The 15,455-nt window shown below is 48.8% G+C and overlaps 1 protein-coding gene across 7 annotated transcripts in view; it reads left to right on the forward strand.

Moving 5' to 3' along the window:
• Positions 1-15,455, forward strand: part of Msi2 (musashi RNA binding protein 2) — a 380,976-nt gene that overhangs the window by 307,839 nt on the left and 57,682 nt on the right. The window lies entirely within an intron of this gene.

Raw genomic sequence — 15,455 nt, forward strand, 5'->3', positions numbered from 1 at the left:
CTCTCTCCTCTCTCCTCTCCTCTCCTCTCCTCTCCTCTCCTCTCCTCTCCTCTCCTCTCCTCTCCTCTCCTCTCCTCTCCTCTCCTCTCCTCTCAGATAGGGTCTCACTGTGTACTGTAGGTGTGGTTGGCTTCAGACTCACAGAGATACTTCTGCCTCTGTCTCCACCAGGATTGAAGGTGTGCGCCACCACACGCATCACATCCTCCTGCCGTGCTTTTGATGGAAGGCCCTTGAGGGGCAGATCTTAGATAGGTGATTTGACAAACTGCTTTTCTTTCTGCCCTCATAATCATCTGCCTCCTTCCCTTTCATAGCTGCTCCTCCTGGTGGAATAAGAAGTCTCAGGAGGAGGGGAGGAGTTCTGTAGAGACCGGGAGACTGCCCACAGAAGTGGCCACCAGAGGGTGCCATGCCCTGTGTGGTGTCTGCCTGCTCTCTTTCCCATCCCACCATCCTCTCAAGTTACTTGAGTAGGGGGTGACAAACCCTTTGTTGGTTTGAGAGAGAGACGGGGGGGGGGGGGGGGGTTGGGGAGAGGAGAGGAGAGAGAGAGACAGAGCAAGCTCAGTAGGTGTTTCAGGATCCTCTGAAGGCCCCCAGAGCACACACATTTTGGTTGGCCAGCAAAGCCTCCATCCCAGAGAAAAGAGGTTGGGAGGTCAAATTTGGGCTTCGATCGCAGCTGTGACTTTGATATTTTCTCCCCTTTGTCAAAACATTCCTTGCTTCTGAAACATGCATTCAGATATGCATTGTATATTGGTCTGATATGTGTTCACCAACTTTAGATTCAATAATAGAGCTTTTAGTGTGGATAAGATCAAAGCAATCTGCTTAGCATGTGGTGCTGCAGGCTTGATTCAATATTTGACTTGCTAATTTTTTCCCAGGGCACTAAAATAATATTGTTCATATTGTTCCTAGCCATCATATGCATCCGAAATGAAAATAGTCTTCCTTTGCATAGTGTATGTTGGAGGCATCTGCACAGACATTAAGGTAGTTTGAGGAAGACAGATAATGATCAACACAGGTTCCTTTGTGGACTTTGTCCTCCAAATGCTATTGCCTTCCAGTCGGCACCTCCTTTCCCACCTTAGGTCGCTGCTGGCTATTTTCTAAACTAAAGAGGTGGAGAACCTGCACCTGTGTACCGATGCCTTGTTTAGCCTCTCGGAGGTGGCTGTTGACAGGCTCCGAGAAAAAAGGTTGTTGGACCCCAGGGAGTAGAAGAGGCAGCAAAGGATGCAGGCAGGTACCATTTCTGCATTCCTTCAGTTTCGTCAGGAAGGGCACAGTGCAGGCAAGAGATGAGTCCTGGTGTGACAGTGGGCAGATTTTGAAATAAGCCTATGATATGGGATGGGAAAGGCTTTATCATCCTCTATCTCAGAAGAGGAAACTAGGTCCTAGGATTAGCCCCAGGGCTACCCATTGTGAAGGAGCAGGGTTTTGGGCTTCCTGGCTGCTCAGTGAGCTGTTTTAGACCCGTGACTTGAGTTTGGGATGAAAGAGTAAGCCCAGCTGGGCAGTGCTGGCGCACGCCTTTAAATCCCAGCACTAGGGAGGCAGAGGCAGGCAGATTTCAGAGTTCGAGGCCAGCCTGGTCTACAAAGTGAGTTCTAGGACAGCCAGGGCTATACAGAGAAACCTTATCTTGAAAAAACAAACAAACAAACCAAAAAAAAAAAAAAAAGAAAAAAGAAAAAAGAAAGAGTAACCCCCCCCCCCCAGGTGACCAGAGGAGTGGAATAAGGTCATGTTGGACGAAAGAGAGATGGTGTCTAGGAGCCAGAGATGTTGCCCGCCATTCCCTAGGCCTCTCCCATGTCTCAGTGCCCCTCTTTATGCAGGTGGTGCTGACTCAATGGCTAAAATTCCTGTTTTCCTTTCATCTGGGACTGTGCTTGTTGTGTAAGCAATAAGCAAAATTGGAAGCAGACAGAGATGGAAAAGGCATAAGGACAGAAGACAGAAGAGTTCAGATACAGACTTTGAGGTGTCCATGGAAGTTTTTAGCCTACACCTGCCCAGAGGAGAAATCAGAGGTTCTGGGAAGCAGGGGCAGAGGGAGGTCACTGAACCCCAACAAACAGAGCTAAGACTGCCACTTCCCTGGTTGTTGCCAGCATGGGCACAGGGCATCACACAGTGTTTGCCTCATGGCAGAGGTGTCATGATCTTGAAAGCCCTGCCTTCAGACTGCTCTGAAGAAAGGTATAATTTCAAGGGGGTGGGGCTTGGCAGAGAAGGCTGTAGCCTGAGTTGCTTTTGAATTCACCAAGACAGGAAATGCATTTCAACTGTGCTATGGAGAGAATTTGAATGAGCCACTCAGGAAGACCTCTAAGCCCAGACAGATGCTAAAAGGAACATAGGAGGGTTTGCTCTTCTGGGCTATGAAACTGGAGAGGACAGCCCTCCAACCCTTGCCATGGCCCCGTAGTGGACTTGGGCATCCACTTTCTCACATTCAAAGATCTGATGGCTCTCAGCCTTGAATCACAGAGGTGGGACTTGAGTCCAGGACCCCTGGCTCAGTGGTGTGCACCTGGCATTTATCAGACTTAATTAATAACTGTGGAGTGATTAAAGGAACCAATCACCCGACTCAAAGGCATACATAGTTCCCAAAGTCGTTCCTTCTCTAATTTGGTTAGTGAATCTCGTGAGCTTTTATAAAAGCTCTTCAGTGTCTGGTGGTTGTGGTGGCACATGCCTTTAATCCCAGCATTCAGGAGGCAGAGGCAGGTGGTTCTCTGAGTTAGAGCCTTGACTACAGAATGAGTTCCAGGGGCCTGGAGAGATGGCTCAGCAGATAAGAGCACCCTCTGCTCTTCCAGAGGTCCTGAGTTCAATTGCCAGCAACCACATGGTGGCTCATGGCCATCCATAATGGAATACCCTCTTCTGGTGTGTCTGAAGACAGCTACAGTGTACTCATATAAATAAAATAAATCTTAGCTTTAAAAAAAAAAAGAAGAATGAGTTCCAGGACATCAAGGGCTACACAGAAAAATCCTGTCTTGAACACACACACATATGCATGCATACATAACACATGAGTAAATAACTCTTCAGCATCTTGGAGCTAGGACAGGCTAGGAAGCCCAAGAAAGACCATTATGCAACAGTTTTCCGGTGTATCCGTTTCTTGAAGAAATTTTCCCCTAGGGTGAGGTGAGGTAGAAGTCTGGGCAGGGAGTCTCTACATGGCACTTTCTGTTATAGTTGCAGCAGCTAACATTTTAGAATGTAGACATTTTGATTGCTGGACACTTGCTTGGTACATCTTGCCTGATTTGATTGTCACACACCTTCTAGTATTAAAAAAGATATCAAACCATTTTCCCCATTTTAAAGACAGGCGAGGCAGAGATGAAGCAACTTGCCCAAGACCACACAGTCAGCAAGTGGCAGTCCCAGAATTCAGGACCAGAAAGCTACACTCCTGAGCTCATGGTTGAACCACGAGGTTGGCCTTTCTCTGTAGACCAAGAAGGACTGTGATGAGCCGGGCAGTGGGGGTGCACACCTTTACTCCCAGCACTTGGAAGGCAGAGGCAGGCGGATTTCTGAGTTCAAGCCAGCCTGGTCTACAGAGTGAGTTCCAGGACAACCAGGGCTATACAGAGAACCCCTGTCTCAGAAAACAAAAAACAAAACAAAAAAAGAACTGTGATGATGGGCTTGCTGGCGTATAAGGCTACTCATGGCCACAGAGCATCTTTTCTCCCTCAGCCCATGTAGTTTCTTGATTTCCTAATTGATTCCCAGCTAGGGCAGAGGACTGAGTTTAGGCTTAGGGGTCCTGGTCAGCCATCACTCTAGGCCTCTCTTCCCTTGATCCTTGAGGCATGGTAGAGAGCTGGCTGCCACTCAAGCTAAAGTTCCAACCCAGAAGATCTGAGCCTCAGCCAAAACCAGAACAAATGCAGATGCGTCCGTCCATCAGTAAACACACAAATGCAGGCACTGAGCAACCTCGTGATCCTCCTCTCTGGCCACTCTGAAAATTCCAGCTCTGATGCAGCTAATAACGCCTCCCATGGTGGCTTGCCCCTGATTGAAACAGCCCCATAGCAGCAGGGACACTTGCTTGATTAGTCAGTCACCAGAGCCCAGCCTGCAAGCAGCCTCCTGATGTGCCAAGCAGCCACAGGGAAGGAGGCGAGAATTGACACATAGCCAGCTTCTGGGTTCATCAGAGGCCTAGCGCAGCCCCTATCTCAAAAATAATGTCGGGAGATGTTTGTGCCTCGATTGGGTGAGCACGGAGGGTGTGGTGTGGAAGGTACCAGGGTAGAGCCCTCTCCTACACCTCATTCACAGGGAATTGGTGTTTCTAAGTATCATGCTGGTACTATATAGGCACAGACACATCACTGCCCACCCGTCTTTGGTGCAGCATGCTAGCTGCTGAGCTAGGGGACTACCAGAGCTCAGTGGGAAGGAAGGGAAGGAAGGACTTGTGTGATGGACAGTCATAAGTGGTAGAATTGAAGTTCGTTTTGTTTTGTTTTGCTTTAACCATTTTGGGTTTTAAAGAAAACAAAAATGTATCTAGTTGTGTGTTTGTAGATGTGAGGGCGCCATGATGCATGTGTGAAAGTCAGAGAACAACTTGAAGGAGGCCATTCCTGCCTTCGAGTGGGTACTGGGAATCGAACTTTTATCCACTGAACCAATACCTTGATAAGAAAGGAGGAGGGGGTTAGGAAAGACAGACAGGCCTAAGTTCCTGTCTAGTGGTTAGAGTTTAGTGCCCTTTTTTCTTATTCTTTTAAGACATTTGCACTTAGAGAAATCTAAGCATAGGTATAGCACTCACGGAAGTCTACGACGACATAGTTAGAGCCCTGGACTTGGAGTGGAGTCCTAGCAATACACCTTGCACAATGGCCTGCAGGTGGTCCCAGCATGGGCAGGAAATGATGAATGCAGAGTCTCTGGCCCTCCTAGCCTAGCACCCAAGAGCCAGGTAGTGATTTGTGTGCACAGTAAAGACTTGAAGGGAGCACCAGTGGAGGATGCCCACTAGTGATAGATACCCACTGATGCTTTGGTACCACCCAGTGACAGAGAGGAGGTATGTGGGACACTTGGCTAGGCTTGGTGCACACACACACGTCAGGGTTGTGCCCTCAGCATCACCTGCTAGTCTCTTTCTCGACAGAAAAAGATCAGTTAGCCCTGGAAACTCCCAGGAACCCGGTCTCCTCTCTGCAGAAGCATGCCTTTCTGCTCTGACCTTACTATGAGGCATACCAATGAGAGGAAAGGGTTAGCTCCTTCTGTCACCATGTGAGGACCTGCTGGGTCATTTAGAGACACTGAGAGCTTTGGAATCAGAGACAGAAGCCCAGACTCACTACTGGACACTGTGTGATCCTCTGCCATCTACCTGTACTGGCTTCATCCCTCTGCAGCTCAGAGGAAGCCCTGGTTCTCTTCCTGGTCCCAGAGGCATTACCTACTCTGTGGTCACATTTGTAACCTGAAAGGCTGGCAGGAATTCAGCTCTCCTGAAAACGCTCTTAGTGACAGCAGGTGACAGCAAGTGACCTCTGTTTGGCCTAAGCCAAGGGCCAAGCTTTCTATAAAGGGCCAGATAGTAAATATTTGAGGCTTGGAGGACCATATGGTCTCTGTCACAGCTATTCAACACCCGCCATTGTGGCCAAACACAGCCCCAGACAGTATGGAAATGAGCGGGCGTGGCTGTGTTCAAATAAAACCTAATTTACAAAACCAGGATGCAGCCAGCTGGGATTTGGCCTACTGACCATCATCTGCAACTGAGGCCTCAACTGGCTCAGAGCGAGTGGAGCTCTGAGTGATGCTTGCCTCCAGGGTCCTGAGGAAAGGGGTTTAACTGAATGATCAAGTCAGGCTTATCATAGAGTAGTGCTTTGTGAAGCAGAGAAAGAGAGGGTGCCACCAACAGACAATGGGGCTTGAGGAAGCAGTGTCTGTCAGAGTGACTTCATGCATAGGAGAGCATCCAGCCATGATGAGGCAGAGAATGGAGCAATGGTCAGAGGGCAATGCTGTCCACCCCTTGTGCCTCCCTGTCATGGCACCATGACCCTCCCCTGCTGGGTATCTCACAGTCCAGTGCACTGACACACACTAGCTTCATGACCTTGGGCAAGTTAACGTCTGTGTTTGTTCCCTCTTCTTAAGAGTGGGACCTACAGGTAACTACTGCAGAGATGAAGCCTTATGTAAGGGTGGGAGCAGAGCCAGGCCATGCCATGCTCTGTCATAGTGTTCCATCTTTTTAATGTCATCATAATCATCGTTCTCAGAATCATTTTGATTGAGCAAATATGAGATCCTTAGGGAAGGACTGGTTCCTGAGTCCCCGTGGGAGGTAGGTACTTCCGGTGCTTAACTAAAGGTGGTTCTCCAGAGATGAGAGGGATGTAGCCTCTGAAGTAAGCAGCAGAGACCTGAGATGGGATTTATTTATTTATTTATTTATTTATTTATTTATTTTTAAGATTTTTTTTTAAATTTATTTATTTATTTATTTATTTATTTATTTATTTTTAAGATTATATTTTGCCAGGCATGGTGGTGCCCACCTTTAATCCCAGTGCTTGGGAGGCAGAGGCAGGCGAATTTCTGAGTTCAAGGTCAGCCTGGTCTACAAAGTGAGTTCCAGGACAGCCAGGGCCACACAGAGAAACCCTGTCTCGAAAAGCCAAAAAAAAAAAAAAAAAAAAAAGATTATATTTTATTTTCTGTTGCCTGAAGAAGCCAGAGGAGGGTATTGGGTTCCTAAAAGCTGGAGTTAAAGACCACTGTGAGACTCCTGACAGGTGCTGGGAACTCAGATCCTCTGACCATCTCTCTAACCCCATGACACGGGGTTCTTTAGGTCCCAGAAAAGCTGAATCAGACCCATTGACTAGAATGGTTCTTTGAACAGGTTCCAGAGCACTTGCTTCCAGTAGCAAAGCTTGTTGTGGTCTGCAGCCTACCCTCTTTAGCTTAGAGCACACTTGGGGAGCCAAGCCTTATAGTGTAACGCTGGTGAGCAAGGCACAGCAGGGACAGGAGAGAGCTGAGTTGGCCTCTCCAAATCAGAACCACAGTGCTGGGCCAAGCTGGCCCTTAGAACCTCCCTGAGGCGAGGGTCAGCATCTGTGCCTTGCATCTGGCAGAATGCCTGGTGACACTCCCCTCACCCTTTCCTTCAGGCGTCGTCCTCACAGCCAAAGACTGAAAGCTCAGTCAGGAACCAGCCCAAAAGTGTGGGGGTGGGTGGGTGGAATTAACTGGGCTTCTGTGCTCACGATGCTATTTGCGGCGGCTCCCCCACCCCATGAGCTAATTTTAGCTATCCATTCTGCTTCTGTTGCCATTTATAAAATGAGAATGTCAAATGCAATATTAAACAAGCAGGATGAAGGCAAAAAAGGAAATGGCAGAGAGGCATTTAATAAACGAATCCCGTGTTTACGTGGGAGAGGGAGCGATCCCGAGCCCTACACATCACACACGCCTGTGTGCACACGCCCGTTTGTGTACAGGCTCTGCTAATGAGAGCCAAACAGTTTGTGAGCTGGGGGAAGCCTGGGAGAAGTGGAGGGGGAAATGTGGATGGTGTGTGGGAAAAATGTGCTACTCTTTAGGCAGAAGTAATTTAGCCTGCAGGGAGGCAGCCTCCCAGTCAGAATGTCTTCCCATTTGCCCTTGGTGGGTCCTCTAGTCAGTCCAGTGATGGAGAGGGAATGGGGGCAGGACACTGAACCTGTGGGTTTTCCACACCTGCTCAGCTGGTGTGGCCCCCACCAACTCTGGCGAGGGGAGCCCCCAGAAGCCCTCCTGTGTCTTCTCCGGGATTGTTGTCTCGGGGTCCTTTCTTTAACCTCTTCCTGCAGCTGCTCCACCCCATATCCAAGGAGCTCCAGGCTGCTGCCAAAAGGGTACCTTCCTTTGTTGTCTCTACAGGGAGACTGCTGCCTGGTTAAGAGAAGCTGAGACTCTGGGCTGGGGTAGACACCCACTCTGTCTTACACCCAGCTTTGGACACCTGCCGGGGGCCAAGCTTCTTCTTCACTTTGAAATGCCCTTGCAGGTGCCCGCAGAAAGAAGAACAGCTGGTGTTACTGCCGTCAGCTATTTCCTCAAATAGTACAGCCTGCCAGCTCCCCTAGCACACCTTGCTGATGAATGCAGGGAGCTGGGATTACCTGGTTGGGGGATGGAGGTTAGGGGTGGAACCGTCCATTAGGAGTAGGGACCCCCCTCCCACTCCTGTCTGTAGGAGGGAGGGGCAGCTGCTCTATGTCTTATACTTTGGAATCAAATTGAGCACAGGTATGAACTGGCTTTATTTATCTGCAGAGGTTTTACTGTAGGTTCTGCACATAGCAGGGTGTTGTAGTCTTCTCTAGGGCAAGGGCTTTGTGTAGGTTTTACTCCAGTGGGAGAGGTGCTACTGACAGGCTCTGCCTTACAGATGAGAGGGGTCTGAGTGCAGAGAAGCTAGCTCTGCTCAACCCCAGAGCCCAAAGGTAGAGCTGAACCACGGCAGGGAGCTGGACTTTCTGACACATGAGGCTCAGCCTGCCCTGGGACTAGGGTGCCGTTGTTAGGGGACATGTCTCAAGAAGCACTGGCGACTGGGAACTCTGGCTCTTCTCCACCTGTCACCCAGACTCTGAGCGCTCCCGAGAAAAGAGTCGCGTGTCCTTGTATTCCTCTCTGTGTCCGCACGCTACCCCTCCTTGCTCGGTGCTCAGTATTAGTGGTTTATGACCTACTTCACTTTGCCGTCGCTGGTTTTAATAAAAACACTAAGCAGAGGAAACAGTGAATGAAATTAATTCTATAAGTGGTGAGGAAATTAATTCTGGAAGCTGGAGTTGGGAATGATTGTGTGGAAGAAAGAGCATCAGATTGGACTCTAGAGGGCTAAGGAGGGGCAGAGCAGGCAGGACCCCCCCCCAAAAAAAAAAAAAGGGACCTGTTGTTTTTACGCTGGGAGCCCTGTGACTGGATCCTGGCTGTCTCCAGAAATGGTTTGTTTGTTTGTTTGTTGTTTTCCTTGCGGCCTCAGTTTCTTTACCAGAGAAGAGGCCGATTAGGCTTTTCCACCAAGTAAGCAAAGCCCGTGTGCAGTAAAGCAATTGAGAGTAGGGGGCATCCACTGAAGGCTCTGTATGTCGCATGCTCTGCTGAATAGCTGTTTTATGTTTATTATACAGTCCATGGAAATACCTTACACAGCACACACACACACACAAGTGGTATGACTACCTAGCAGGTATCCGACAGTGACACATGAACGCCATGTTCTTTTCTCCCCTAGAGTAACATTCTGAGCCAACTCTGCAAAGGGAACTGGGTTCTGGTGCTTCCTTCCCATGGCCCCAGGTCATTTATGTCTGGCATGTGTCTGGAGGCAGACAGCACAACTGGTCGTTGTCATCTCTTCTGCCGGCATGTCTGTTGCTGCCTTTACTATAGGCATCCCCCTTTGTATCATCACGAGGGTCCCAAATCCTTGAGAACCTCTTTGTAGTCAAAGCTGATGAGATGCTGGGTACATCTGGTTCTCTGGGGCTTGGCCACCAGATCTCCCCTGGGCTTTGAGTATGAACTTACAAGAGCCCTGGCAAGGATCTTACTTTCCATGGGATCCTCAGGATGGCATCTGGTGGGTAGAGAGGGCCAAAGGGCAGTGGCTAGGAGGAACTTTGCATTGAATGGCAGTGATTGAGTATGGGAAAGTAAAGGGTTCTCTGAAGGTGGGCCCATCTGCCCCCTCCCTGTGGAGACATCCTGGATCTTTACAATGCTCCCTCCTCTCCCCTTTCTGGATACCAGCAAAGCAGTTAATTTGGAACATCAGATGAGCAGGGTTCACTTGAATCTTCTAGAACCAACTAGGGTTAGCTGCAGTTGATTAAGAAGGAGGTCAGACTGATCCTGAGCCAAGGCCCAGTCAGGTCTCTCCAGTCCGTCAGAAATCTCTATACAAAGGCAGGCACCAGCATAAAAGCTACGGGGACGGCCTCCCTGAGTTCTCTGTTCCCCTCCCCTTCCTACCAGCCAGACAGTCAAGGTCAGTGTCTGCGCACTGGGGAATTTTATCCTTTGAAACCGGGCCTCTGGCTTCCTTGAGAAGTGAACAGTTTCTAACACGATCTGTTTGTACACACTGGCCTCTTCGGGCCAGATAGAGCCCTGCTTTGTTCAGGGTAGTACTTCAGGGCACAGGTACAGCTCTTGTCTTTTCGTCAGGCCCTGGAACTGCATGCTGACTAAAACCAGTCTTTTCATTCTTTAGACATTGGCTTCCTTCTCAGACTCCCTGGCTCTTTCCACAGATAACAGGGACTTCAAGTTGGTTTGTACAGGAGCAGCCATAGGGGAACCCCTCCCCATAGAAATTCTGGGGACTTTCCCAAAACAGTACTCCCTGACATACTTATTCTAAAGCATAGTACATTCAGGAGACAGTGGCACGTGCTTATAGTCTTGGCTTCTCGGGAGGCTAAAGCAAGAATATCATGCTTTCAGGGACAACCTGGCTACATAGACAGCAAATCTTTTTAAATAGTAGTTACATATATTGCCATAAAGGGGCATTGTTGAGTCCATTGACCAAAGGATTATAAAAGCTAGATTAAAGGGCTGGGTCCCTGTTGAAACTGGTGAGTGCTGTGGTTATGTAAAGAACTAACCCCATGCTCAGAGCTTGCAAACCACAAAGTTTGCAACCTAGCTTCATGTAAGAAGTTTTTTTAGAATTTTCTTTTCTTGGCATGCTGGGGATCCCCAGAGCAATGTGTGTGTGTAAGTGCCCAAGCCCTGAGTCCAGCCCTTTGTGTGCAGCATGCTCTCAGACTTGAGACATAAACTCACCCCTACCCCTGCAGATAGAGACAGGGAGTGTGTGCAGATGCTGAGGAGTATGTGCCAGAATGCCAACAGGGAGCAGCGGTGGCAAAACCAGCTGTTCTTGGAGCTGTCTTTAAGTTTGATGTTCTGACTGAATTACAAGTCAGAGACAATAGGGCTGGGTTATAGCTCTTAAAGTTAAAGAGCATCTGCCTGGCATGCACAAGGCCCTGGGTTTGAAACCCAACACCACTACTGGGAATGGGGGAATGAGGGAGGGAGAAGGAGGAAGTGAGATGGATGGCAGTGAGAAGCGGTCCCTCACCCATGCAATACAGACATGCATAATCCTATGAACTCCCAGTAGGCATTTGACATGTCCTCGACAGGAAGATGCTGCAGCCTCCATTATCCCAGAGGTAAAGAATCTTCTGTTACCTCGTTTTGAAACCACCATCCTGAGGGATACAAGAACAACGTGCCTGTCCTCCAAGGCCCATTTGTCAAGTTGAGCAGCATAGTTAAAGAATGAAATTTCAAAGCACATTTTCAGGCCCAACTGCAGGTCATTGCGTAGCTTTGCTGTTTCCGGGGTTCGGAAGTAGAGGCCCACTCCTGGAATGAGTTGTCAGTCACAAGTGGGCCTCTGAGACCTCTGATAAGTACAGAGCCACACAGACTGGCCTATTTCCTTCCACATGTCCTGAGTAGGCTGCTCTGGAACCAGTGGCAGTAGCCAAAAGTTGATGGGAAAAGCTCTAAACTGAGGGACATTTCTCCAGATCTGTGCCTGCGTCCCTCCCTTCCCTCACCCCCTGCCCCACCTCCCTGGCTGCAGTGGGAAGGGAGCTTGTATGCTGTGCTTACTGCTCCACAATGTCAGCAGACCTCAGTGCCCACTACCCAGAGAACCCAGCCAGCAGACAGCTCGATGGTAGGATGTCTTCCTCCTATCTGGTCCTCCCACATGCCAGTGACCTTAGGCAGTGCCTAAAGTCCAAAGATGTCCCTTAGGTCTTCAGGTTCCAGCTGTTTACACCTCGTGTCCTGTCCTCCTTCACTGGCCCTCAGCTGGCATAGGGCACACAGTAGAATGTGGTGGGAGTTTGCATGGTGTGAATCCCAGTGGTGTGAACACCATACCTTCTGCAGAGTCTTTGAGAACATCCACGCTGTGACAAAGCCAGGTGCCTTGGAGAAGCTGTACATGGCTCTCCATCATCTTCTTGGATGCCTCGTTTAGTCAAGGCTTTCTCTGGCTCCAGTCCTAGCCACCATCTGACCACAGCTCCATAGGAGATGGAGCCCAGCCAAACCACATCAACTCAGGGCCCCAAGGATTGTCTAATCAGTGGTTGCACAAGGCCACTATGTTTGAGGGTATTTTATGCATGGTTGCTGATGTCTGGACCATGGCTCATGTCCAAATGACTTGAGTTTAAGACCAGAACCAAGGAGGTGGATTGGGTTTTCCTGTTTGACTCTCATCTTCCCTCTAGGTCTTGGGCCAAGCTCTCTGGCTTGCCACTGGTACAGTAGAAGATAGTGCGTGTGTGGGCTCCAGAGATGGAGAAGTGACAAGAGTAACAGACCTAAAAGTGACTCCAGGCGGTGGTAGCACACGCCTTTAATCTCAGCACTTGGGAGACAGAGGCAGGAAGATCTCTGAGTTCAAGGCCAGCCTGGTCTACGGAGAGAGTTCCAGTACAGCCAGGGCTACACAGAGAAACTCTGTCTTGGGAAAGGGGGTTGGGGAGAGGCTGGGGGGGGGGACAGGGCAGGGAACTTAAGGCAGTTTGATGTTCAGAGAGTACTTGTCTATATCCTTGATGAACAAGAAACTGGGGGTGTCTCTGTCTCAACAGAATGAAAATTCTCAGAACAGGGCCTCACTTGTTTATCAGTGGATCCCCCACATCCTGGCTCTGAGTTCTTCCACATCCCAGAATTAAATCAGTCTGAATCTCCAGGGGCAGGAAGTGGGGACAGACTGGGTAAGCAGCCCTCTGGCTCTGAGAAGTCTTTCCAGAATCTCGTCACTGCTGGCCAGACCAGGCTCCCTGCTGTGTCCAGTGCCTCTCCTGTCACTCCAGTGCCCAGGACAGGCTGAGCCTCTAGAGAGTTCACATGCCATGGCCTCTGGCCTTAGAGTGCACGCACCGTGACAGGGCGGGTGGTTAACAGAACTCCCATGGTGGGCGCTCCACGATGCCCCCAGCAAAGACGACAGAATTCAGCCAAGCTGCCAGCCCTGCTCAGTGCTAGGAAGAGTTAGTAGGTGGGTTTGTTTAAAATACTTCCATTACAGTTAGTTAACCTTTCTGTTCCCTAAATGAAAATTGTATAAACCTGAAATTTCCGTTGATCGGGTTGCCTAGGAACAGGCAGCAGGTTTTCATAAGACAAAGCAATAGATTGCCACTGATAGGCCTGTTAGGAAGTGAGCTGGTTAGCGGCATTATTCCCATCCTAGTGTCTGCCACAGGTAATTATCTGCCTGCCTGCTCAGGGCACGCCCATCTTCCTGTGCTGGGGCAGCTTCCTACAAAGGAGACTTCTCAGTTGCCAGTTCGCAGGATGGGGGCTCAAAGGCTCCACCATGCCTGAGCCATGAGGAGAAATCTAAAAGTCCTGATGTGGTTGACTTTATTCCTTCTTGATCAAATTTCTCCACCTACGTGCAAGAGGAACATCCCCCCCTCCCCCATAACCCTATTGATGACAAGCTATTACATTGCTTTATGAAAACATGCAGCAAGCAGCCAGTAAGTAGCAGGAAACTTAAACAGTTACCAAATGCACAGTAGTGTTTTTTTGGTTTTGGTTTTTTGTTTGTTTGTTTTTTGTTTTTTTGAGACAGGGTTTCTCTGTATAGCCCTGGCTGTCCTGGAACTTACTTTGTAGACCAGGCTGGCCTCGAACTCAGAAATCCACCTGCCTCTGCCTCCCAAGTGCTGGGATTAAAGGCGTGTGCCACCACCGCCCAGCTTGCACAATAGTTTTTAAAGCTACTCTTGACAGTTTAGTAGATCTTTTTAATATTTTTAATACAATAATATACTTTTTTTCCTACAAGATCACTGCCATTTATGTCTGTCTTCCTGCAGTTAGAATAACTAGTGTCCTGGTTTACCTGGGATCTAGGAGGTCCCCAGTGCTTGTCAATGAATGACCTATAGCTTTCATTGACACCCCAGCTTTTTCAGTCCCCAGTTAGTTTTGTGGTTTGTTTGTGCCTCTTTTTTTTTAACTTTTAAAGACTTATTTTTATTGTATGTATATGAATGATTTTGCCTGCGTGTATGTCTATATAGAACATGCATGTCCAGTACTTATGTAGGTCAGAATAAAGTGTTGAAGCTCCTGGAACTGGAGTTATTGATGGTTGTGAGTCACTGTAGGGGTACTGGGAATTGAACCTAGGTCCTTTGAAAGAACAAATGCTCTTAACTGCTGAGCTATCTTTCTAGGCCTCACCCTGTTACTTGGGTTTTTGTTTGGTTGGTTTTTTTACAGTGCTGGAGGTGGGGGGGGCATTTCTCTTCTACCATTTGGATCTCAGAGACAGCACTCAGGTGGTCAAGCTTGGTGGCAAGAAGAGCCTTTACCCACAAAGCCAACATCTCAACAGCCACAATCCCTGCTATTGGGTGGTGGTGGTAGTTGTTGTTGTTGTTGTTGTTGTTGTTGTTGTTGTTGTTACAGCTGGCAAGTAGCCTCATTCATAGGCTCGCAACAATACAGATTCCAACATGCAGGACTATTAAATCAAAAGATGGATGGGCTCATAATAGGTTTTTAGATGTTACCAGTTGCCCTTCAGGAAAATCAAAGTGGATTGAATGTGAAATGTGCCCTACAGCACATATACTTAAACACTTGGTCCCCAGCTTGGTCCCCAGCTGGTGGGATTGCTGGGGAACCATTAGGGGATTGAGCCCTGAGGGAGTTGGTCACTGGGGGCAAGCCTTGAATTGTTCTTGATTTGTTAATTTATTAATGTGTGTCTGTCTATGTGGCGCGCACACACACACACACACACACATATGCAGTTACAGGCACAGACAGAGGCCAGAGGTTCCAGATACCCTAGAACCCTTAAAGGAAGTTGTGAGCTGCCTGGACTCAAAATTTTGTCCCCTGGAAAAGCAATACAACTCTCTCTCTCTCTCTCTCTCTCTCTCTCTCTCTCTCTCTCTCTCTCTCACACACACACACACACACACACAAACACACACACACACACACACACACATTTTGCCCTAGCTGGCCTGGAATTCACTATGTATATTCACAGACTGGCCTAAAACTCACAGAGATCTTCCTGCTTCTCCAGACTGCTACAATTAAAGGCATGCACCACCACACCCAGTTTCCAGTAGGTACTCTTAACCCCTGAACCATCTCCGCAGCCCCAAGGCCTCAGTGCCTATATAGCCCAGTCCCCCTTTTCATTGTTCTTTGCCACCATGTCTTCCCCCACCACACTATGAGCCAAAATAAAACCCCATTTGCTTACATTGCTTCTTCCCATTGGTCACAATGGGAAAAGTACTGTACCCTCCTCCCTCCCCACACCCTCAGGACCCTTA

Source organism: Mus caroli, unplaced genomic scaffold (assembly GCF_978045245.1).
Source record: "Mus caroli unplaced genomic scaffold, Mus_caroli_1 scaffold_13, whole genome shotgun sequence".
NCBI classification, from domain to species: domain Eukaryota; kingdom Metazoa; phylum Chordata; class Mammalia; order Rodentia; family Muridae; genus Mus; species Mus caroli.